General features: G+C 35.5%; 2 long non-coding RNA genes across 3 annotated transcripts in view; both read right to left on the reverse strand.

The window, feature by feature from the left end:
• The window catches only part of LOC120193683, a 37,119-nt gene extending 27,245 nt beyond the window's left edge, over positions 1–9,874 (reverse strand). For both annotated transcript variants that reach the window (XR_005522879.1, XR_005522878.1), the window contains exon 1: positions 9,703–9,874. This is a non-coding gene — a long non-coding RNA (uncharacterized LOC120193683). The remainder of the gene's footprint in view (positions 1–9,702) is intronic.
• Positions 9,875–10,059: 185 nt separating this feature from the next.
• LOC120193682 lies at positions 10,060–10,991 on the reverse strand. The gene is made up of 3 exons (XR_005522877.1): positions 10,923–10,991; positions 10,495–10,529; positions 10,060–10,139 (listed from the first exon to the last, which is right to left on the reverse strand). It is a non-coding gene; the product is annotated as an uncharacterized LOC120193682 (long non-coding RNA).
• Positions 10,992–11,378: the final 387 nt, after the last annotated feature.

The following is an 11,378-nucleotide window of genomic DNA, read 5'->3' on the forward strand; positions in this document are numbered from 1 at the left end:
CTACATATAATTGTCTATTAGGGAGGCCATGGATTCATTCAGCAGGAGCCGTTCCTTCTTCATTACATCAGAAATTGAAATTTGTTGTTGATGGACAACTCATATGCGTCAGTGCTGAAGAAGAAATCATTGCGTCTGTAACAAGCGATGTTCCATATATCGACACCAATGATGAGGCTCTTGAATGCTCTTTTCGAGCTCTTGAATTTGTAAATGCAACCTTTATTGCAGAAGGAAGCAAAATTCCATATCCCAAATTGTCCAATTGCACCAAGATGACGGTACAACAAACTTTAGGCATCGGAGCTAAAGCTGGGAGAGGTATAGGAAAGAATCTTCAAGGGATTTCATTTCCCATCAGTATAAAGATGAAAAAAGACCGTTTTGGGCTGGGGTTTAAGCCCAATTTTCAGCAAAAGAACAAAGAGATGAAAAGAAGATGTGAAGACAGAAAGGCAAAATTGAAAGGAGGAGAAATCCTTTGGAAACACATATCTTTCCCACAGTTGAAAACCATATTCAGATCAGGGGGAACAATTAATGTGGAACAGCAGCTTGTTGAAGCCTTTAAAGAAGAAAAGTTGACGAAAGATCAAGACATAGTTGAAGAAGCTATGAATGGATTATTTATCAACGTGATCACAAATGACAACAAGGCTGGCAAGTACTTGGATATGATTCGACCATGCCTTCCTGAAGAAAAGCTCACCAATTGGACCACTGAAGATCTTCCTATAGTTTTTAATATTAATGCAAGAGTAATATTCAGAACTAATCTTTATGTTTAGCTCAAAAATATGAAAACTTTCTGTTATCTTGTAAAATAAATTATGTTAAATATAAGAAATTTTCTTTAAAATTCTCAAATGGCAATCATTCTTTACATTTTATTACATTTTTACATTTCATAAATTTACTATATTCTTTCGGAAATGTTCCGATTTAAATTTGCAGGTGTCACAGTGTTAATAGCATGTGTATTCCTAAATTTAATCCAGTGATAAATTTAGAGCAGCCTATATGTCTGGAAGAAATCAATGGTTGTGAAGATGAACTGGAATGTGATATTCCTACTGAACTATTAAAATTGGTAGAAAAAGAAGACAAACAAATTCTACCCCACAAAGAAAAGGTTGAGACTGTGAATTTGGGAACAGATGAAGACAGAAAAGAGGTGAAAATTGGTACCACTCTGACAGTCCATATAAAACAAGAATTGATAAATCTCCTTCAAGAGTTCAAAGATATATTTGCCTGGTCCTATCAAGATATGCCTGGTTTGAGCACAGATATAGTGATACACAAGCTTCCAATCAATCCAGAATATAAACCGGTCCAACAAAAGCTCAGAAGAATGAGGCCAGAAATGTTGTTGCAAATCAAAGAAGAAGTGATGAAACAATCAATGCAGGTTTCCTACAGGCATCTAAATACCCAGAATGGGTAGCCAACATTGTTCCCGTACCAAAGAAGAATGGGAAGGTTCGAATGTGTGTGGATTACAGAGATCTCAACAAAGCTAGTCCGAAAGATAGTTTTCCATTACCCCACATAGATACATTGGTGGACAATACTGCAGGACACGCATGGTTTTCATTTATGGATGGTTTTTCAGGATATAATCAGATAAAATGAATCCTGAAGACATGGAAAAAACAACATTTATAACCATGTGGGGCACATTCTGTTATAAAGTGATGCCATTTGGATTGAAAAATGCAGGGGCAACATATCAAAGAGCCATGGTAACTTTGTTTCATGACATGATGCACAAAGAGATTGAAGTATATGTAGATGACATGATTGCCAAATCCAGAACGGAAGAAGAACATATTCAAAATCTGAGGAAGCTTTTTCAGAGATTGAAGAAATATCAATTAAAGCTTAACCCCGCAAAATGCACTTTTGGGGTAATTTCCGGAAAACTTTTGGGATTTGTGGTCAGCAAAAAAGGAATCGAGATTGATCCAGATAAAGTCAAAGCAATTCAAGATCTTCCACCACCCAACACAAAAAAAGAAGTTCGAGGCTTTTTGGGGAGATTAAATTATATATCTCGTTTCATTTCTCAATTGACTGACAAATGTGATCCAGTGTTCAAATTACTTCGAAAGAACAACCCTGAAGTCTGGAATGAAGAATGTCAGGAAACTTTGGATATTATTAAGAAATATTTATCCAATGCCCCAATTTTAGTATCACCAATGCCTGATAGACCATTAATTCTCTATTTGACGGTCTTCGAAAATTCGATGGGATGTGTACTAGGGCAGCATGATGAATCAGGAAGGAAAGAAAAAGCTATTTATTATCTGAGCAAGAAATTTACTGATTGTGAAGTTCGGTATCCACCAATACAAAAATTATGTTGTGCCTTGGTGTGGACTACTCGAAGACTCAGACAATATATGTTATACCATACTACTTGGTTGATATCCAAACTTGATCCTTTAAAGTTCTTAATGGAATCACCAGCTTTGACAGGCAGAATGGCTAGATGGCAGATGTTATTATCTGAGTTTGACATTATCTATGTCAACCAAAAAGCGATAAAAGGAAGTGTCATAGCTGATTTTCTGGCTAGTCGTGTATCAAATGATTATCAGCCTTTGAACTTCAATTTTCCAGATGAAGATTTGTTGTGCATATCCATGAATGAAGAAGTCAGAACAAATGATGAATTTGCAACTTGGAAGCTTTATTTTGATGGAGCATCTAATGCTTTGGGACGAGGAATCGGGGCAGTGTTAATTTCTCCTGATAATGTTTATTATCCATTTACAAGTAGACTGGAGTTCTTTTGCACCAATAACATGGCGGAATATGAAGCTTGTGTCATGGGATTAAAAGCAGCTATAGAAAGAAAAATCAAATTTCTCAAGATATATGGAGATTCATTGTTAGTGGTGTATCAATTGCGAGGAGAATGGGAAACAAAAGATCCTAAATTGTTAGAATACCGAAATTTTACCCTCGAATTAGTGAAAGAATTTGAGAAAGTTACATTCAATTATCTCCCTCGGGAAGAAAATCAAATGGCAGACGCTTTGGCTACATTAGCTGCAATGTTTCAAGCAACTAAGAAAGTTGATATGATGCCAATCAAGATGCAAGTATATGAAATTCCTGCACATTGTTATAGTGTGGAAGAAGAGGTAGATGGTAAACCATGGTATCATGATATTCTGCAATATATCAAAAATCAAAGTTATCCACCAAATGCATCAGAAATTGATAAAAGAACCTTGAGAAGAATGGCTGCTGGATATTTTCTTGATGGAGAGATTATGTATAGAAGAAGCAGTGATCAAATGCTATTGAGATGTTTAAATACCAGCGAAGCTCGAAACGTCATTGAAGAAGTACACAGTGGAATATGTGGAACACATGCAAATGGTCTTTCCATGGCCAGAAAAATAATGAGATATGGGTACTATTGGGCTACCATGTACACAGATTGCATTGATTATGCAAGGAAATGTCATAAATGCCAGATATATGCAGACAAGATTCATGTACCCCCATCTCCTTTACATGTAATGACAGCACCCTGGCCATTTTCTATGTGGGGAATAGATGTCATTGGGGCAATCACACCAAAAGCATCGAATGGACATTGTTTCATCCTTGTGGCAATTGATTATTTTACTAAATGGGTTGAAGCTGCTTCATATACCAATATTAAGAGATCCACAGTCTGCAAGTTCATAAAGAAAGAGATAGTTTGCCGGTATGGTCTACCAGAAAGGATCATTACAGATAATGCTCTGAACCTGAACAACAAAATTGATGACCGAACTTTGTGCACAGTTTAAGATCAAACATGCAAATTCAGTAGCATATCGTCCAAAGATGAATGGGGCAGTTGAAGCAGCAAATAAAAACATCAAGAGAATCTTTACAAAGACTACTGAAACCTACAAAGATTGGCACGAGAAGTTACCTTTTGCTCTATATGCATACCGAACTACTGTTCGAACATCTACTGGGGCAACACCGTTTTCTTTAGTCTACGGAATGGAAGCAGTCTTACCAATTGAAGTTGAGATTCCATCGCTTCGAATATTGAGAGAAATAAAATTGGATGAATCTGAATGGATCCAAGCTAGATTTGATCAATCGAACCTTATTGAGGAGAAAAGATTGAAAGCTATTTGCCATGGACAGATGTATCAGAAACGGATGATAAAGTCTCATGACAAAAAAGTACATCCAAGAGAATTCCAAGAGAATGATCTAGTACTAAAAAAGATCTTGCCTATACATAAAGATTTCCGTGGGAAATGGATGCCTAATTGGGAAGGGCCATACATTGTGAAAAAGGCCTTTTCCGGAGGAGCATTGATCTTGGCAGAAATGGATGGAAAAATTCTGAAAAATCCAATAAATTCAGATTCTGTCAAGAAATATTATGCTTGAAGAAAAAAAAAAGAAAGAAAAAAAAAAAAAAAAAAGAAAAAGAAGAGAAAGAAAAGAAAAGAAAAAAGAAAGGAAAAGAAGAAAAAGAAAAAGAAAAAAAAGGGGTCAAGGTGAAAACCCGCAAAGGGCATCTTGTAACCAAAGGAAGGATTTGAGTTGAAAACCTGAAAAGGCGGCTCAAATGTAGGTTGATATTAGGCATCTGGCAATTGAACTCTCTTAAGATTTTGATGGTTTGGAAGAAGCTTCACATCTACAAGCATTTTGACAATTGAGATCTTCCAGACAAAGGCTTACATCATTACTCTAAGTTGTATCAACTGGATTAATTTAGAAATACTTATGCTCATAATTTGTTGAGACATTTGAATTTTTATTATTATTATGTTTGCCAGAACTTTGAATACAATTTTCTATTTCAAGTTCAAATTATTTGAGATTTAATTTATTTTGGAAATTCAATTTATTCTTTTCTATTGAATTAAATAATTTTGAAATAAATTAAAGATTTCTGAATATCACTTTATGTTAATACTTTTAAATACATGGAATACAAAATAGGCAAATCATCACTAGCTTAAAGTCATGAACATCAAGATTGTTACAAGTGGTAATACCGACAACAAGGTCGAATCCGCCAAATCTACTCATCAATTGTTCCAACCGATCACCATTCAGTTCTTGCACATCTGTTTGAAAAAATATACTAAGACAATAAAAGTCAACCTTTGAAGCATTGATTCCAACAAAAAGAAACACATTGATATCACTGGGAAACATGTTTATACAGATCCTTGTATAGGTTTTTTAGGAAACTTAGAAGCATTTCCACCTCAGCAGGTTCAAGTGGAGTAACTTTATTCCTTCCAACCCATACTAGATTCCATTTTCAGCACTCATCAAGAACATACTTCTGGACACTCGAAGGTGGCTCATTGTCATAGGCTTCAAAAGTCTTACAGATCCTTTCTGTCAATTCGGCACTTCCTGAATATGTTTATAAACAATTCAACCTTTTATATGTGCTCAATAGCATCTTCTGAAAGTGTTCTTTGAGTTATCTGATCTGGTTAGAAGAACATAGCATCTTCTGGAAGTGTTCTTTGAGTTATCTGATCTGGTTAGAAGAACATAGCATCTTCTGGAAGTGTTCTTTGAGTTATCTGATCTGGTTAGAAGAACATAGCATCTTCTGAAAGTGTTCTTTGAGTTATCTGATCTGGTTAGAAGAACATAGCATCTTCTGAAAGTGTTCTTTGAGTTATCTGATCTGGTTAGAAGAACATAGCATCTTCTGGAAGGGTTCTTTGAGTTATCTGATCTGGTTAGACAGAACATAGCATCTTCTGGAAGTGTTCTTTGAGTTATCTGATCTGGTTAGAAGAACATAGCATCTTCTGGAAGTGTTCTTTGAGTTATCTGATCTGGTTAGAAGAACATAGCATCTTCTGAAAGTGTTCTTTGAGTTATCTGATCTGGTTAGAAGAACATAGCATCTTCTGAAAGTGTTCTTTGAGTTATCTGATCTGGTTAGAAGAACATAGCATCTTCTGGAAGGGTTCTTTGAGTTATCTGATCTGGTTAGACAGAACATAGCATCTTCTGGAAGTGTTCTTTGAGTTATCTGATCTGGTTAGAAGAACATAGCATCTTCTGGAAGTGTTCTTTGAGTTATCTGATCTGGTTAGAAGAACATAGCATCTTCTGGAAGTGTTCTTTGAGTTATCTGATCTGGTTAGAAGACATAGCATCTTCTGGAAGTGTTCTTTGAGTTATCTGATCTGGTTAGAAGACATAGCATCTTCTGGAAGTGTTCTTTGAGTTATCTGATCTGGTTAGAAGAACATAGCATCTTTTGGAAGTGTTCTTTGAGTTATCTGATCTGGTTAGAAGAACATAGCATCTTCTGGAAGTGTTCTTTGAGTTATCTGATCTGGTTAGAAGAATATAGCATCTTCTGGAAGTTTCTTTGAGTTATCTGATCTGGTTTAGAAGAACATAGTATCTTCTGGAAGTGTTCTTTGAGTTATCTGATCTGATTGGACAGAATCAAGCATTTAATTTGGAAGATGAATTTGCCAATAGCATCTTCTGAAAGTGTTCTTTGAGTTATTTGATCCGAAAAAGTGCATCAGCAGCCTTAATCATTTGATCCGATGAGCTGTTATCAGAATCAACATGTTGCCTGAATGCAAGCTTTTCAAGAGCCTATACAATTGAGTTTTATTATCAAGAAATTTTTGGTGACATTATATCTACCTCTACATTTGTCAAAAAGGATAGATTTTATGATTTGAAGAAGAAAGATTTATTGGGTTTCTACAATTGAAGAAATACTCAGTTCACCAATTTGAAATCAAATAACTTAACATTCATGCATCATATTTTAAGTGTTTACAAAAATAGGTGCATTTTCATTCATTTTATTCTTGTTGAATTTTTAACAGGAATTTCAAAGATTTTAGCAAAGATTCAAATTCATCATTTGATGGATCATCATTACCAGAGAAAGTTCATAATGAGAAGAACTCATCTGAAGAAGGAAGAAGAAGTTCATAATGAGAAGAACTTGTTCAACTTTTTGCTTGAATTCATCACTTGATGGATCAACATTTCCAGAGAAAGTTCATAATGAGAAGAACTCGTCATCTGAAGAAGGAAGAAGTTCATAATGAGAAGAACTTGTTCAACCTTTTGCTTGAATTCATCATTTGGTGGATCATCTTTTCCAGAGAAAGTTCATAATGAGAAGAACTCATCTGAAGAAGGAAGAAGAAGTTCATAATGAGAAGAACTTGTTCAACTTTTTGCTTGAATTCATCACTTGATGGATCAACATTTCCAGAGAAAGTTCATAATGAGAAGAACTCGTCATCTGAAGAAGGAAGAAGAAGTTCATAATGAGAAGAACTTGTTCAACCTTTTGCTTGAATTCATCACTTGATGGATCAACATTTCCAGAGAAGTTCATAATGAGAAGAACTCATCTGAAGAAGGAAGAAGTTCATAATGAGAAGAACTTGTTCAACTTTTTTTGTTTAAATTCATTCATTTGATGGATCAATTGGCCAAAGAAAGTTCATGAATGAGAAGAACTCATCTGAAGAAGGAAGAAGAAGTTCATAATGAGAAGAGCTTGTTCAACCTTGTTTGATATCATCTGAAAAAGAAGAGAAAGTTCATAATGAGAAGAACTCATCAAGAGTTTATTCAACTTTTGAATGACTCTATCACAGAAAGGAGGTCATCATCATCCCCAGCAAGAGTTCATAATAAGAAGAACTTATTGGAGAAAAAGAAAAATTATCAATATCTCCATCATGATCAAAGTAAAGTCAAATGGATAAAATTTTTATCTTTTATCTTGCCCTATTCTTGTTAACACAAGAATGAGCAAAGAGGGGCAGCTGAAGATACTAAATTTTATCATATTATTATATTATTATTCTTATTATTATTATTATTATTATTATTATTATTATTATTCTATATTATTATTATCATATTAATATTATTATTAATATTATTATTATTTTTTATTATTAATATATTAAATACAACCAGTTACAATTAAACCGGCTCAGTTACAAACCAACTGAAACCGGTCCAAATCCAACCGGAAACCCTAAATATTTGGGTTTCCAGTTAGGGTTCCCTAACCCTAATCCAGCCAGCCGCCAGCCGCCATCTTCAATCTCAACCGTTGGATCTGGTTTGATCCAACGGTCCATCATTTGCCAGAGGAAACCCTAGGGTATCTATACCCTAGGGACACGTCCACCGCCGCCGCTGCTGCTTCCAGAAGCCCTCACCGCCTCCGCCGCTGCCACGTCCCGAATGATGCTTCCAGAAGATCAACGTCAGCCGTCCATGCAAGGCTACGGGGTGAGTCACCACTGGTAGTCCGGTGACTCACCGAGGCCCCGCTCTTCGGACCGGTCCGAGACGAACACCGGTGGTGGCTATAAAAGCCACCACCCACCTGCGAAAGAAAAAGGACAAAAACAGAGACCGCAGGAGAGACAGAACAAAAAAAAAAACAGAGAAGGAAAAAAAAAGCTATACCAACGATCCCAGTCTACAACCACAGCAGTAAACCAAAGGAAAAGAGAAGAAGAAGACTTACCTTGAAGCCTTTGTGGCCCTCGGAAGCCAAACGTTGCCAAACCGCCGTTTTTAAGAAGGTTAGAACCCTTCGGTTTGTTTAGATTACTCCGATTAGGAGTCTTTTAGAGAAAACAAAGACCGGAATCGGTCTTAGGGTATTTAGATCTACAATTTGGGGGTGTTTTGGTGAATTCGACCACGTTACGGTGGCCGGCGGCGGAGGCCGGCGGCGGAGTACGGTGGCCTATGGCTGCCGGTTTCCCTCCGGTGAGGGAAACCTAGAGAGAGGCGAGAGAGAAATCTCTCTCAGTTTGAGAGAGAGAAGAAAGAAAGGAGAAATGAGATGTTGGCCCGAAGGGCCAGCCAACCTAGGGTATTTATACCCTCTCTTAAACGGCGTCGTTTAAGGGGACCTGTGCGTAATTTTTACTGCAATTTAGTCATTTATTTTATATGTTTTAATTTATTTATTGTTTTTAAATATATTGTTTTAATAGAATTATCTTTTATTATATTGTTAAATATTTTTTATATTCATAAATATATAATAAATATTAACTTTTAAAATATTTATTTTTAATATCATTAAAGGACAGTCTTAATACAACTGGATGTTTATTTTTATATTTTAAAATTAAACATATTTTAAAATTATTTTAAATTAATATTTATCAATATCAAAGAAAAAGAGCTGTCTTAAGGTACCTAGAAGTTCTTTTCGGATATTTTTAAATAAAAAATATTTTTTATATAATTTTGAAATAATAGAATTATAAATTAAATATATTTTTGAATTTTTAAATTTTTAATACTAGAGACAATTTATAATTAAAAAGTACCAATTTTGGGCGTTGTAGGGGTGCTAATCCTTCCCTAAACGTAACCGACCACGAACCCCTTTTTATTATTAAAAAGAACAAATTTTTGGTTATAAAACGCAGATCAGTTCATTTTTTTAATTGATGTTTTCTTAAAACTCTTTTAAAAAAATATTTTTAGGTATTCGACCTACCTGATCCAAAAGGTCGATGGCGACTCACAAATTATTTTCAAAATTATTTATTAACATTAATTTCCCCACCAAAATTTAATATTTCGTGCCCGGACGAAAACCGGTTACGACAGTAAGAAAATTAACAAGAGATAAGAAAAGATGCAATGCAAGTGGTCACAGACATGTAAGCCATGCCTAACCAGAACCAAACTGAGTAGCTGCAGCAGACTTGAACTGTTCAACAAATTGATCAAAAGAGCCAAAATCTTTCTCAATCAGATCAAAAAGTTCTCCAGATGGTTTTCCCCCACCACCTGGTTTCATTGATTCCCAGAAGAAGTCATGGTTCCAAGCCTGCAAATATGGATCATGAAATTTAAAAGGCCGATACGATATGCAAGCTCGGACTCATTGATGTGTATGACATAGCTGGGCAGCATTGTTAAAGGAGGGAAGTTTATCACCCTTGTTGTATGAAACAACCACAATGTCTTCCAAGGACAACCCTTCTAGCTCTGTTCCTGTGATTTGCTTGTTTAGGTTCTCCACATAGGTTTTATGGTGTTTTCCCCAATGATACTCCGGGGGTAGCTTGGCTCATATGGGGTTCCAAAGCATTCTTGAGATATTAACAGATAACAGAATTTTACATAGACGAATGCAGGATTTTATGTTATAGAAATGAACTTATTTAAAAATTTCAGGGGGAACGCCCCACAAACCCCTTCCATCCATGTCGATCTGTTTATATCTTTTCATCACTTCATAACCGAATATGACAAAGAACACAAACAAAAGTTGCAGATTTGTGTAAACAGAGTAACAAATCATGGCTCCAGCAACAAGCATAGCAACGGGGTCTCTTTTGCTTACCAATTATGCCCAATAATACTAGCAGCTAGTCTTAAAAGGTTCCATTTTGAGCATGCAAGAAAAAAGATCAATAATAACTTACATAAAACAAGACTTTTTACCAGCGGATATGGAGGCGGCTTCAGCTCAAACTTGGCTGTTATCAAATTTGAAGCACCCTTTCTCACAAAGCATCTCTGTAACAGAAAAATTGCGTCTTTGTAAAAAAGTCAAAGAACTCTTAACATGTTGAAACATTTCACCGAACAGCTTTAGTACACTACAGTCCGGTCTCCAATTTCCATATTTTCGAGTCAAAATTCGCAGAACAAAAGAACAGATGAGAGGGAATTCAGTAAGAAACAAAATAACTGGAGAAGCAAAATCTGTGGTTTTGTACTTGGCAAGCTACGAGTGAGTCCTCGAAGCTCTGGATTTAGAAGCACACCAACATAAATAAATATGAAGTTCCAAGTTAATGAACAGAGAAAAAAAAATACTAAAATGGTGATAGAAACAAGCTGTTAAACAATGGCGAAGTGAAAGTAACCTTGGGAAGGAAGTAATGCGAACGTTAGTGAAGTAGCCATGGAAACAGCTGCCATCATTGTTGGAGTGGACAACCGTAGGACATTTATAACGAGGTGGGAAGAACTGGGACTCATTTTTACGAACTAACGACATTTTTACGGCATGCTTCGACATTTTTACATTAAACACTAGGGTAAATTATATAAGATACCACTGAACTTCAGGTGTTTTATTATTTATATCACTGTATTTTTAATTGCTCCAATTATAACATTAAACTTTGATTTTGGCTTCAATTATATCACTAGGTGGTTAAATTTTAAACGTTCGATGACGTGGGCAGATCTTTCCCCGTCACTATGATGATATGGAGAAAAAAATGTCGTTTTGCGACGGTAATTGATAGCCAAATGACATTGTTTTAGATATTGAATTTTATGGATATATCGATTTGTCACCAACTTTAAAAATGTTA

This window comes from Hibiscus syriacus, unplaced genomic scaffold (genome assembly GCF_006381635.1).
Source record: "Hibiscus syriacus cultivar Baekdansim isolate YM2019G1 unplaced genomic scaffold, ASM638163v2 tig00116996_pilon, whole genome shotgun sequence".
In the NCBI taxonomy this organism is placed as follows: Eukaryota; Viridiplantae; Streptophyta; class Magnoliopsida; order Malvales; family Malvaceae; genus Hibiscus; species Hibiscus syriacus.